The following is a 12,066-nucleotide window of genomic DNA, read 5'->3' as shown; positions in this document are numbered from 1 at the left end:
ATGCCTGAGATCAATCAGGTGGCCTCTGTCAAATTTTCTTTTCAAATATCATTAAAGCGAACGGATTTATAGAAACATAGAAATTAGGTGCAGGAGTAGGCCATTTGGCCCTTCGAGCCTGCACCGCCATTCAATATGATCATGGCTAATCATCCAACTCAGTATCCCGTACCTGCCTTCTCTCCATACCCTCTGATCCCCTTAGCCACAAGGGCCACATCTAACTCCCTCTTAAATATAGCCAATGAACTGGCCTCAAATAGGGCCGAAACCCAAAGGAAATAGGCAACGTTTCGGGTCGAAACCCGAAGGGTTTCGGGACGAAACGTTGCCTATTTCCTACACTCCATAGATGCTGCTGCACCCGCTGAGTTTTTGGCTGATCATCCAACTCAGTATCCCATACCTGCCTTCTCTCCATACCCTCTGATCCCCTGAGCCACAAGGGCCACATCTAACTCCCTCTTAAATATAGCCAATGAACTGTGGCCTCGACTACCCTCTGTGGCAGAGAGTTCCAGAGATTCACCACTCTCTGTGTGAAAAAGGTTCTTCTCATCTCGGTTTTAAAGGATTTCCCCCTAATCCTTAAGCTATGACCCCTTGTCCTGGACTTCCCCAACATCGGGAGCAATCTTCCTGCATCTAGCCTGTCCAACCCCTTAAGAATTTTGTAAGTTTCTATAAGATCCCCTCTCAATCTCCTAAATTCTAGAGAGTATAAACCAAGTCTATCCAGTCTTACTTCATAAGACAGTCCTGACATCCCAGGAATCAGTCTGGTGAACCTTCTCTGCACTCCCTCTATGGCAATAATGTCCTTCCTTAGATTTGGAGACCAAAACTGTACGCAATACTCCAGGTGTGGTCTCACCAAGACCCTGTACAACTGTAGTAGAACCTCCCTGCTCCTATACTCAAATTCTTTTGCTTTATCATTTGGATTCTTCACTTTTCACCTTCTACAAGCTGAAGAAGGGTCCCGATCCAAAACGTCTCCTATCCATGTCCTCTAGAGATGCTGCCTGACTTGCTGAGTTTAGTTTAGAGATACAGCGTGGAAACAGGCCCTTCAGCCCACTGAGTCTGCATCGACCAACGATCCCCGCACACTAATACTATCCTACGCACACTAGGGACAATTTTACATTCATCCCAAGCCGATTAATCTACAAACCTGTACGTGTGGGAGGAAACGGAAGATGTCAGAGAGAACCCATGCAGGTCACGGGGAGAACGTAGAGGCAAGCACCCGTAGTCAGGACCAAATCCAGGTCTCTGGCACTGTAAGGCAACTTACACGAGGCAGCCCACTGTTGTGCCACCGAGCCGTTACGCCAGCACTTTGTGTTTCTTTGACTGAGCTTATTAATCGGCCGAACGCACTACTCTCTGCAGAGCCTTCTTGTCCTTGGCAAAGCAATTCCCAAACCAGATGGTAATGTTCCCGGACAAGATGCTTTCCACCGCCGCTGCGTAGAAGCCCATGTATGAACATTGTCCTTGTCTTGCTGAGGTGTTGAGGGCGAAGGAGTTTAAAAATAAGGAGTAAGCCACTTAGAACAGAGACGAGGAAACACTTTTTCTCACAGAGAGTGGCGAGTCTGTGGAATTCTCTGCCTCAGAGGGCGGTGGAAGCAGGTTCTCTGGATGCTTTCATGAGAGAGCTAGATAGGGCTCTTCAAAATAGCGGAGTCAGGGGACATGGGGAGAAGGCAGGAACGGGGTACTGATTGGGGATGATCAGCCGTGATCACATTGAATGGCGGTGCTGGCTCAAAGGACCGAATGGCCTACTCCCGCGTCTATTGTCTATTGAAGCAACATTGTGAAACTATCAGTTCACCTTAGGATGGAAGGAAGTATCTGAAGATGATTGACTCTACCGTTCCACGTTACCTCCGAGGAGGTATTAAATCACGAGGATCCTGGGTCTGTACAGATAAAGATACAGAGGGTGAGATGTAGATAAAGTCAACTTTTTTCAGCCTCGAGTATTTTTTCTCATGAGCTGTCTGATCCGCATAAAGACTCATTCATCAATATTAGTGCATGCCCTCCTCCCCAGGTTACACCAGGGTTCAGTTCCTGAGAACCGTTTGGATCATAAACATTTGGAAATGTGGCCTTGAACAGAATTCCCTTGCGGTAGAAGATGCCTGTATAGCAGCCAGCGCATCCATCCTGTCAGTCTCCCCAATGCTTGTTCACATGTATGGGCAGCACATGAATTGGACGTTCCTCGGGGGAGGGGGAGAGGGGGGGGGGATCTGGGGATCTGTAATGTGTTCTGGCCATTTTTATGTTTCACTGGGACTTAGTCATTTGGTTCCTAATGCGAGCAGCAGGAATATTCAGAATGCGGAAAAGCTCCATGATGTGTCCGAAAATATAAAGCAAGTTTCCCCTAAAGTGCTGCATCATGTGTCAAGGATAAGAAGATTCATCCGGGTTGCAACTTAACCTCAAAGCGATTGGGAGCAGTTGAGTAAGACACCAAGTTAAACTTAAACACGTCACGGTGTGCTATCGGGGCCATTTTTCAGGAATCTTGATATCATTTGTTACCAAACGTCAACTGCCCACTTGCATTTGTTGCTCATAGGTTAGTTTACACATAAAAGGACCTCAGTTTCTACACGTCATTTTTATGTTGAACTTAGCCGGCGGCACAGTGGTGCAGTGGTGGAGTTGCTGCCTTACACCAGAGACCCAGGTTCGATCATGTCTGTCTGTCTACGGAGTTTGTACATACTCGCTGTGACCACATATATATATATGCCATTTATTGTCACTATACATGTACAGTGAAAATGAAAGCTGCTCGTACTCAGTGCATACATACAATTTAGCACCTCGATGGACGAGCGGTAGAAGGTCAGCAGCAGGTTAGAGTCCAGGTTGTGCTTCCTGAGGACCACATGGGTTTTCTCTGGGTGCTCCGGTTTCCTCCCACACTCCAAAGGCGTACAGGTAAAATTGTAAATTGTCCCTAGTGTACAGAATAATGTTAGTGTAAGGGGTGATCTTTGGTTGGCGTGGGCTGAAGGGCCTGTTATCACGCTATATAACCATATAACAATTACAGCACGGAAACAGGCCATCTCGGCCCTACAAGTCCGTGCCGAACAACTTTTTTTTTTCCCTTAGTCCCACCTGCCTGCACTCATACCATAATCCTCCATTCCCTTCTCATCCATATGCCTATCCAATTTATTTTTAAATGATACCAACGAACCTGCCTCCTTCCACTTCCACTGGAAGCTTATTCCACACCGCTACCACTCTCTGAGTAAAGAAGTTCCCCCCTCATGTTACCCCTAAACTTCTGTCACTTAATTCTGAAGTCATGTCCTCTTGTTTGAATCTTCCCTATTCTCAAAGGGAAAAGCTTGTCCACATCAACTCTGTCTATCCCTCTCATCATTTTAAAGACCTCTATCAAGTCCCCCCTTAACCTTCTGCGCTCCAGAGAATAAAGACCTAACTTATTCAACCTATCTCTGTAACTTAGTAGTTAGTTAGTTGTATCTCTAAAGTCTAGACCTGTGTAGAGTAGAGTCTAGACGCTGTATCTCTAAAGTCTAGACATGTGCCACAAAGATCTAAGTTGAACGTTTCCTCATGGTGAAGTGATTGAGGTCATAAGAGATAGGAGAAGAATCGGCCCATCAAGTCCACTGTGCCATTCAATCATGGCTGATCTATCTCTCCCTCCTAACCCCATTTTCCTGCCTTCTTCCCTGCCACCCGTACTAATCAAGAACGTGATTATCAATGTGAATTGGAAATTATTTTGTATAATAAATCCCATCGTCAGTTGGCCATGACTTTTCTTAATGTTGCTTCATCCTGATTCATTCTGGCAATTGTTGACATCACAATGTAGACATTAATACATTGCAGTAGCTATTGTACATGATAATTAGACCTGTCTATCTGGTACTCAGCCTCTTTATGTAGTTTTGTGTTTGGTAACGTTTATAACTTTACACAAGCAGACTTGATCATTGGGCAGAACCAGAATGGCACTGTCCTGTAATCCAGGTAGCCTCCACACCCTTCCTGTTACAGAACAATCAAAACCAGAGTAAGCCCTTGCTTTCTCTCTCCATCCCCTTCCCAGTTTCCCCACTAGCCTTACTGTCTCCGACTACATTCTATCTTTGTCCTGCCCCCTCCCCTGACTAGTCTGAAGAAGGGTCTCGACCCAAAACATCGCCAGTACCTTATGTCCAGAAATGCTGCCTCACCCGCTGAGTTACTCCAGCATTTGGTGTCTACCAGAGTAAATTGAGTTTCGTTTAGAGATACAGCGTGAAGACAGGCCCTTCAGCACGCTGACCAGCAATCCCCACACACTGATACTATCCTCTCTCGTTTATCATATTGTTTACAGTGTACTGTTTACATATTCTGTTGTGCTGCAGCAAGTAAGAATTTCATTGGTCTATCTGGGTCATATGACAATAAAACACTTCACACATTTGGGATAATCTACAATTTTATCAAAGCCAATTAGCCTACAAACCTGTACGTCTTTGGAATGAGGATAGGAAGCTGGAGCACCTGGAGAAAACCCACGCAGTCCACGGCGAGAATCAATCAATAAACCAACCTTTATTGTCATCGTGCAAAGCCACAGTTGCACAGTGCAAAATGAGAAGACGTTTCCCAGGGAATAACGGAGCATCGCAAATGAAACTTAAAACATTTCACACATAATAACAGTAAAAACAATCCAGTCCCTGATGAAACAGTATAAATAGTTAAAAGCAGGTAAAACAGCAACTTTAAAATACAGTAACACCAATCATTAAAATGTCCAGGGCAGCTGATTTGAGTGGCCAGTGCCAGAATTATTAAAATGTCAGTGCAAAGCTGCAGAATCAGGTGGCTGTGAGTACAGAGTGACTGTTTAGCAGCCTCACAGCCTGTGGCAGGAAGCTGTTTAGCAGTCTGGTAGTCCGGGCTACGATGTCACAGGTATCTGCTACGGTATCTCTTGCCTGATGGCAGGAGATCCAGGTGTGTGTGGAGGGGGTGCAGTTTGTCCTTAGCTATTCTCACAGCTTTTTTTTCAGACAGCGGCTCTGGAACAGTTCTTGTACCGAGCGTAGGGAGACGCTAATGATCCTCTCTGCTCCCCTCACGTACAAACTACATGCAGACAGTCAGGATCAACCCAGGTATCAACCTGCCTCCACCGCCTCAGAGGGTGGTGGAGGCAGGTTCTCTGGATGCTTTCGAGAGAGAGAGCTAGACAGGGCTCTTAAAAATAGCGGAGTCAGGGGATATGGGGAGAAGGCAGGAAAGGGGTACTGATTGGGGATGATCAGCCATGATTACATTGAATGGCGGTGCTGGCTCGAAGGACCAAACCTATTGTCTATTGCCAATCTGAAGCTGGGAGGGAGCAACTCTACCATCATGCCGCCCCAAATTCCTTCTGCACAAATCAGTTCCTTTAAGGCAGTCTTCCAATTATTTTTCACACAGTGGTGAATCTGTGGAATTCTCTGCCACAGAAGGTAGTTGAGGCCAGTTCATTGGCTATATTTAAGAGGGAGTTAGATGTGGCCCTTGTGGCTAAAGGGATCAGGGGGTATGGAGAGAAGGCAGGTACAGGATACTGAGTTGGATGATCAGCCATGATCACATTGAATGGCGGTGCAGGCTCGAAGGGCCGAATGGCCTCTACTCCTGCACCTAATTTCTTTCTATGTAAATGAAAATAATAAATGAATAGCAGACTAGTCCACAGTTAAATGGAAAATATAGGATAATGTCAGAGTTGCTCTTTCATCAGAAGTCCATGATGTTAAAAGGCTGTTTTGTCCCAAGGCCAAGTCTGCCACTTGTATCCAACATTCTCTTCTTTCCTCTGCCACCGATGAAGTGTGTACTGTGTGTGTGCCTAGCGCGCCTGTGACGTGTACGCGCGCCCGCCTAGCGCGCCTGTGACGTGTACGCGCGCCCGCCTAGCGCGCCTGTGACGTGTACGCGCGCCTGTGACGTGTACGTGTGCCTCCGCCCGCCCGCCCGTGACGTGTACGCGCGGCCCAGCCCGCCCGCGTGCGTGCGCGTCGCCGCCGCCGCCAGTGGGGGCACGTGCGCGCGCGCGGCTGTGACGCGCTACCCCGCGTGCGCGCCGCCGCCGCCGCCGCCGTTGGTTGTGGCGGAAGATGGCGGAGCTGGGGGCGAGTGAGGGCGGGAGGCGCCGGTAGGTAGGAGGGAGGGAGGGAGGGAGGGAGGGAAGGAGGGCAGGCGGGCGGGCGGTCGGTCGGGGATCACGGCAGCGTCGTCACACGCGGCTCGGCCTCCGGGAGCAGTGGGCTGCTGCGGCTACGGCGAGGCGGCCCCTTCAGCGCACACGGCCGGGCGGCGGGGAGGAGGGCAACGAGCAGGGCCGGTGAGGGGGAGGGGGGAGAGTGAGGGAAGGGTCGAGGATGAGGGAGGGAGAGGAGGGGGTGGAGGGCAAAGGGGAGGATGGGGTGGGGAGGGAGAGGAGGGGGTGGAGGGCAAAGGGGAGGATGAGGGTGGGGGGGTGGGTGGGGAGGGAGAGGAGGGGGGGGGAGAGGGAGGGGGGGTGGGGGGGGAGGCGAGGGAGGAAGGGATGAGGGAGAGGGGTAGGGGAGGAGGAGGAGGAGGAGGGTAGAGGGGAGAAGGAGAGAGGGGTGGGATGGGAGGAAAGAAGGGGGCGAGGGGAAGGGAGATTGAGGGCTGGAGCCCGGGAATGGGCCGAGCCCCATCAGGGAGGGTTCAGCAGGTTGCTTACTGTGGGTTGTGGCTACTCTGGGCCGGTGTCTGGCCCTTTGTACAGGAAGCCAGAGAACGGTGTTGGCCACATGCCAGTGGCAGCTCCGTAGGGCCCGTGGTCTAGGGTCAGATGCAAAGTTCACCTGCATTGAGATCCATTCTATCCCTTTAACTGGGACATGGAGCTTGAATACAGAGTGTTAGAGAAGCCAATATTATCCTGTGATGTGGGTTAAGAAAATGTGGCATAGTCCAAAAAGTGATGGCGAATGAATCCTATTAAGTAATTTTTGTTATATCAAGGTTGTGGATAAGGGACAATAGTAACAAGAGTCAAGAATGTTTTATTGTCATATGTCCCAGATAGACCAATAACTTCTTACTTGCTATAACATAACTATAATGCAAGGAAGTAGTTTTTGGATATAAGTTCAACATGAAGGCACAGTTGTGAAACACAAAATATTAATAGGGAGTAACAATGAATTAATGTGGCAGAGAAGGTGTGTCATAGAGTCATATATCAAGGAAACGGGCCCTTTGGCCCATCTCGTCCATGCCGGCCAAGATGTCCCAGCTAAGCTCGTCACATTTGCCTGCATTTGGCCCATATCCGTGGGATATTATCAGATTTTCTTTGCTATGTACAGAGCATTACATTGAGAAATTGTCGTGATAGTCAGGCAATTTTGTGACTCTATTTTGGTCCAGTTTGTTTATGAATTTCTAGGGTGAGGCGGTCTCCTTTTCAGTTTAACCCTAAAAGATCTAAGTGGTCAAATCATATGAGTACTAGCAATGAAACCAATCATTCTTGTTTAATAGAAATTAATCATCTGATGGACTGGTTTACAATAATGGTTGGGAGTCTTGTAAGATTTGTTAAAAAAATAAAGTGTAGTTCGGTTGTTCAACCAAAACAATCCCATATTTGTTCTCAAGAAGGGTTTCGGCCCAAAATGTTGCCTATTTCCTTCGCTCCACTGATGCTGCTGCACCTGCTGAGTTTCTCCAGCATTTTTGTATACCTCCCATATTTGTTCTATTGTTTAAAAAAAATCTGCAAATGTCTTGAAAAGAGAAAACGTTTTATTTTGAACCAGCCAGAACTACATCATTTGAGTCTCAGATGACATCTGAGAACTGAGTTTATTTATTTGAAATGGTTATTATTAAACTAACCATACTTTGCAGAATTGTTACAATGGTAACAAAGTGCATGTGAGTGTTTACATTGTTCATTTAAATTATGAAAATGATTCAGCTATTTCCCAAGGAAAGATACAAAGTGCTGGAGTATCTCAACGGGTCTGGCAGCATCCCTGGTGAACATGGATAAGTAACTTTTCGGGTCAGGATCCTTCTTCAAACTGATTTGAGTTAATCTAGCATTTTGTGTCTTTCCTTGGTAAACCAGCATCTGCAGTTTCTTTGTTTCTACTGCCAACTCCCAATGGGTTTTCCAACATCCTTTTCCAGTTTGTAAAACAAGGGTGATATTTTGGTTACAGAAGGAACTGCATATGCTGGAGTCTTGTGTAGAACACAAAATGGTGAAGTAACTCAGCAGGTCAGACAGCATCTATGAAGGACATGTATAGGCAATATTTTTGTGTTCTATCCATGTTCTCCAGAAATCTCCCTCAGTCTCTGGATAATGTTTAGTGTGCTGAATTGGGTAGAAAACAAATAAGTTGTACTGCACATTAGAAATCTAAATAGTTGGCACTTAGTAGTATATTCTGTAACATTACGTCACCTGCTGCCCTGTTCTGTCACTAGAAGCTTCGGTTTCCAAAATAACTAAAAGGGTAATGGAATATTATCCTTCATTTCAAAAGGATTGGAGTTCAGAAATGTGGATCCAATCCTCGGTTACTGAGAACCTAGGTTGGATCACATCTGGTTTTCCGTGTTCAATTTTGGCTACAGGACCTCCAAAAGATATAATTGGTCTTGATAAGACTATATTACGGATTCACCAGAATTATGCCAGGATTTAAATGGAAATATTTCATGTAAACTTGCTAATCCCTCGAGTTTAGAAAGTTGAGAGGTGAGCCAATTGACGTATTTAAAACGTTAAAACGGAGCAGATACAGTGAAACTGTTTTCTCTGGCAGAGGAATGCAGAACAGAGGGAATAATAAAATTAGAGTGTGGCCATTTAGGGATGAAATCAGGAAGTTTTTTTTCCCCTCGTCAAAGGACACTGGAAGTCTGGTATCGTATTTCTCTTCCCCTCCCATCTCATCACACTGCCAAAAAATGCTCTGAATGTGTTAGACCAATTGAAGGTTTAGGTTATTGTTAGCGTGGCCTTTCAATGAATAGGGAATGTGAATAGGTAAATGAGTTGAAGTACAAATTGGCCACAGTTGAATGGCAGGAAAAGCTTGAAGGAATGTATCACCCACTCCCCTTTTTGTGACTTCATGTCATTCATATCTATTCTGCAAACACAAACCTATACAAACTGTTGGAATTTTTGTTTGGTTGGAAAGTTGTGGTAAGTTTTTAACTCCAATGTTTATTTGAAGGGATCCAACATTTCCTCTGAAATTTAACTTTACCGAGGTACATTGAAAAGCTTTGTTTTGCATGCTATCCAATCAGATCAGATATAATATACATAAGTACAATCAAATCATACTCAAGTACAATAGACAGCACAAAGGGAAACATGCGGGGTGCAAAATGTACTTAGCATTGTAGTGCATCAGTTCTATAGATAAAGTACAATTTCCTCAATGGGGTAGAGGTGAATTGGACAATACCCTAGTTTGTGGAAGCATGGTTCAGAAGCCTGATATCAGAGGGGACAAAGATGTTCCTAAGTCTGGCGGTGCGTGCTTTTAAACTTCTGGATCTTCTGCCGGACGGGAGCAGCGAGAAGGAATGACCAGGGTGGGATAAGTCTTTGAATGTGAATAATGTTGGTTGCTTTTCTGAGGTTAGTGTGAAGTATAGATGGTGTCATTGGTGGGGAGTCTGGTCTATGTGATGGGAGAACCCCTGTAATTAAAACGAAACAGAGGAACAAAGACAATCCATCAAACGTTTCTCACCAAGCTGCTTGTGAAATATAGGGATAGGTGCAAGATGCAGTCAGACATTCCATTGAGAGATCCATTGATCCCTCTGGTTTCTATTGACACAATGTAATCAGTAGAATTGGCCGGGATAGAATGGTAATGATGATAAATAACAGTAATGGAGTCAGACTGTTGAAGTGGAAACAGACCTTTTAATACAGTCGTTTATCAATGATCAAGCACTCATTTTTACACTCAATCTTTGCAATCCCATTGTATTCTCCCCACATCCCCCCCCACCACCCGACCACTAAATTTACCCACCGCTTATCCATGCAGGGGCATTTTACAGTGGCCAATTCACCCATCAACCTTTTGAAGTTTTGGACATTAGCTTGATAATGTGCTTGTGGAAGGAATGTATCTAATGGGCAGTGTAGACTTCCATTCATGGTTTTACATTCACTAGAATTAGAAAAGAAATGAGATTGCCGTGTGACTTTTATAAAATTCAGGAATTAACAGTATAACACAAAATGAAAGTTGTATTTTCTTCCTTGTATATTTTGAGAGATGGAAAGGTGTGGGTATGCAGAAGGATCAGGGTATCTTAGAACATGAATTGCGGGGAATTATATGGGGATTCGGTAAACAATTAGGAAATAAAATGGATTATGCGTTGGACTGCACTCCCCCCCCCCCCCCCCCCCCCCCCCCCCCCCCCCCCCCCCCCCCCCCCCCCCCCCCCCCCCCCCCCCCTTCCTCCACCCAAGTTGTTTTACTAGTTCCACAGTTCTCCACATTGTTTCCCTGTGAAGATCACACCTTCCCAAACCACTCTGCCTGAAGTTATTTGTGGCTGGACTTGACTGGTCCTGGTCTATCCTCACCTCCAGCTCTTCACAAATGTTGTAAGTGGGACAGGCCCTTAAAGTTCACTGGATTGATTTATGGTAACTTTGTCATATAAAGAGAGTAAGCAGGCGAGGTTTTATAGTCAGAAGTTATAAAACGAGAAGTGATTTCATTGAGACATATGGAACTCTCAAGGGGCAAGAGAGGATACAAGCAGAGTTGAAGTTTCCTTCAGGGATTATAATTTCAAAATAAGATGTTGGCCATTCAGGACAGACATGAGAAGAATTTCTTCAAGTTGAAGGCAGTGAATGTATAGAACTTCTCTTGCTGTGAGGCTCAGTTGCGAATATGCTCAAGCTACATGATCGATACATTTTTAGATATTAAGGGAATCGAGGGAATTTGGGTCACTACAAGAAGATATAAAAGTTCAGCCATGATCTTATTGGGAAGGTTGAGCAGGCACAAGGGGGCAAATGGCCTATTCTTGCTTATTTCTTAAGTTCTCATTCTGGGAATTTGGATTCAAACTGTAAACCTAACTTTAAACACAGCACCATTATCTGCAGGGCTGTGGGGAGATTTGGTTCTTTTTGAAATGCTTGGTTATACTCCTGGGTTGTGTGTAGCTTTTGGTTGACCTCATTCCCTCCTTGGCAGGGTAACAACATTTCTTTCATCTAGTGGGTCAAATGAATCCAGAGATTTCATACACAACCATTTGTTCCTGCAAACTTTCTGGCCATTCTATGTAAGCCTGGGAAATGTTGCTGTGTTGACTTTCCGAATGTGGAGTTTGTTGCAAAGGTATACATGAAGCTTTCTGTGTTGCCGTCGCTGTGACGTGTGAGAGGATCCATCACTGTGGTGACAGGGTTCATTTTTCTGAACAATGGCTGTGTGATGACCGAGCATTTTGAATATGATACTGGAGAGTACTGTCAGATATTTCACTGTTAACCATATAATAATTACAGCACATAAACAGGCAACCTCGGCCCCTCTAGTCTGTGCCGAACACTTACTCTCACCTAGTCCCATCTACCTGCACTCAGACCATAACCCTCCATTCCTTTCCCGTCCATATACCTATCCAATTTATTTTTAAATGATAAAATTGAACCTGCCTCCACCACTTCCACTGGCAGCTCATTCCACACAGCTACCACTCTCTTGAGTAAAGAAGTTCCCTCTCATGTCACCCCTAGACTTTTGTCCCTTAATTCTCAAATCATGTCCTCTTGTTTGAATCTTCCCTACTCTCAATGGAAAAAGCTTATCCACGTAAACCCTGTCTATCCCTCTCCCTGTTGTGTGTGACTTTTTCCTGGTGTGCCTGTCTCTGTAGGACTGCTTCTTTCTATCTTCCCTAAACTGGTGTAGCTTCGACCTTTCCCAAAACGAGAGAAAATAC

General features: G+C 45.6%; 1 protein-coding gene across 2 annotated transcripts in view; it reads left to right on the top strand.

Moving 5' to 3' along the window:
* The first annotated feature begins 6,111 nt into the window (after positions 1–6,111).
* Positions 6,112–12,066, top strand: part of fbxo42 (F-box protein 42) — a 28,880-nt gene continuing 22,925 nt past the window's right edge. The window contains exon 1 of one of the 2 annotated variants that reach the window (XM_055659147.1): positions 6,112–6,223. The gene's annotated coding sequence lies outside the window, so the exon portion shown is untranslated. Of the gene's footprint in view, positions 6,228–12,066 lie in introns of both variants that reach the window. The other variant, XM_055659148.1, reaches the window with a different exon arrangement.

The sequence above is a fragment of the Leucoraja erinacea genome, chromosome 30 (assembly GCF_028641065.1).
Source record: "Leucoraja erinacea ecotype New England chromosome 30, Leri_hhj_1, whole genome shotgun sequence".
NCBI lineage: Eukaryota > Metazoa > Chordata > Chondrichthyes > Rajiformes > Rajidae > Leucoraja > Leucoraja erinaceus.
The sequence above is the reverse complement of the archived record's forward strand: the minus strand, read 5'-3'. Positions and strand labels throughout refer to the sequence as shown.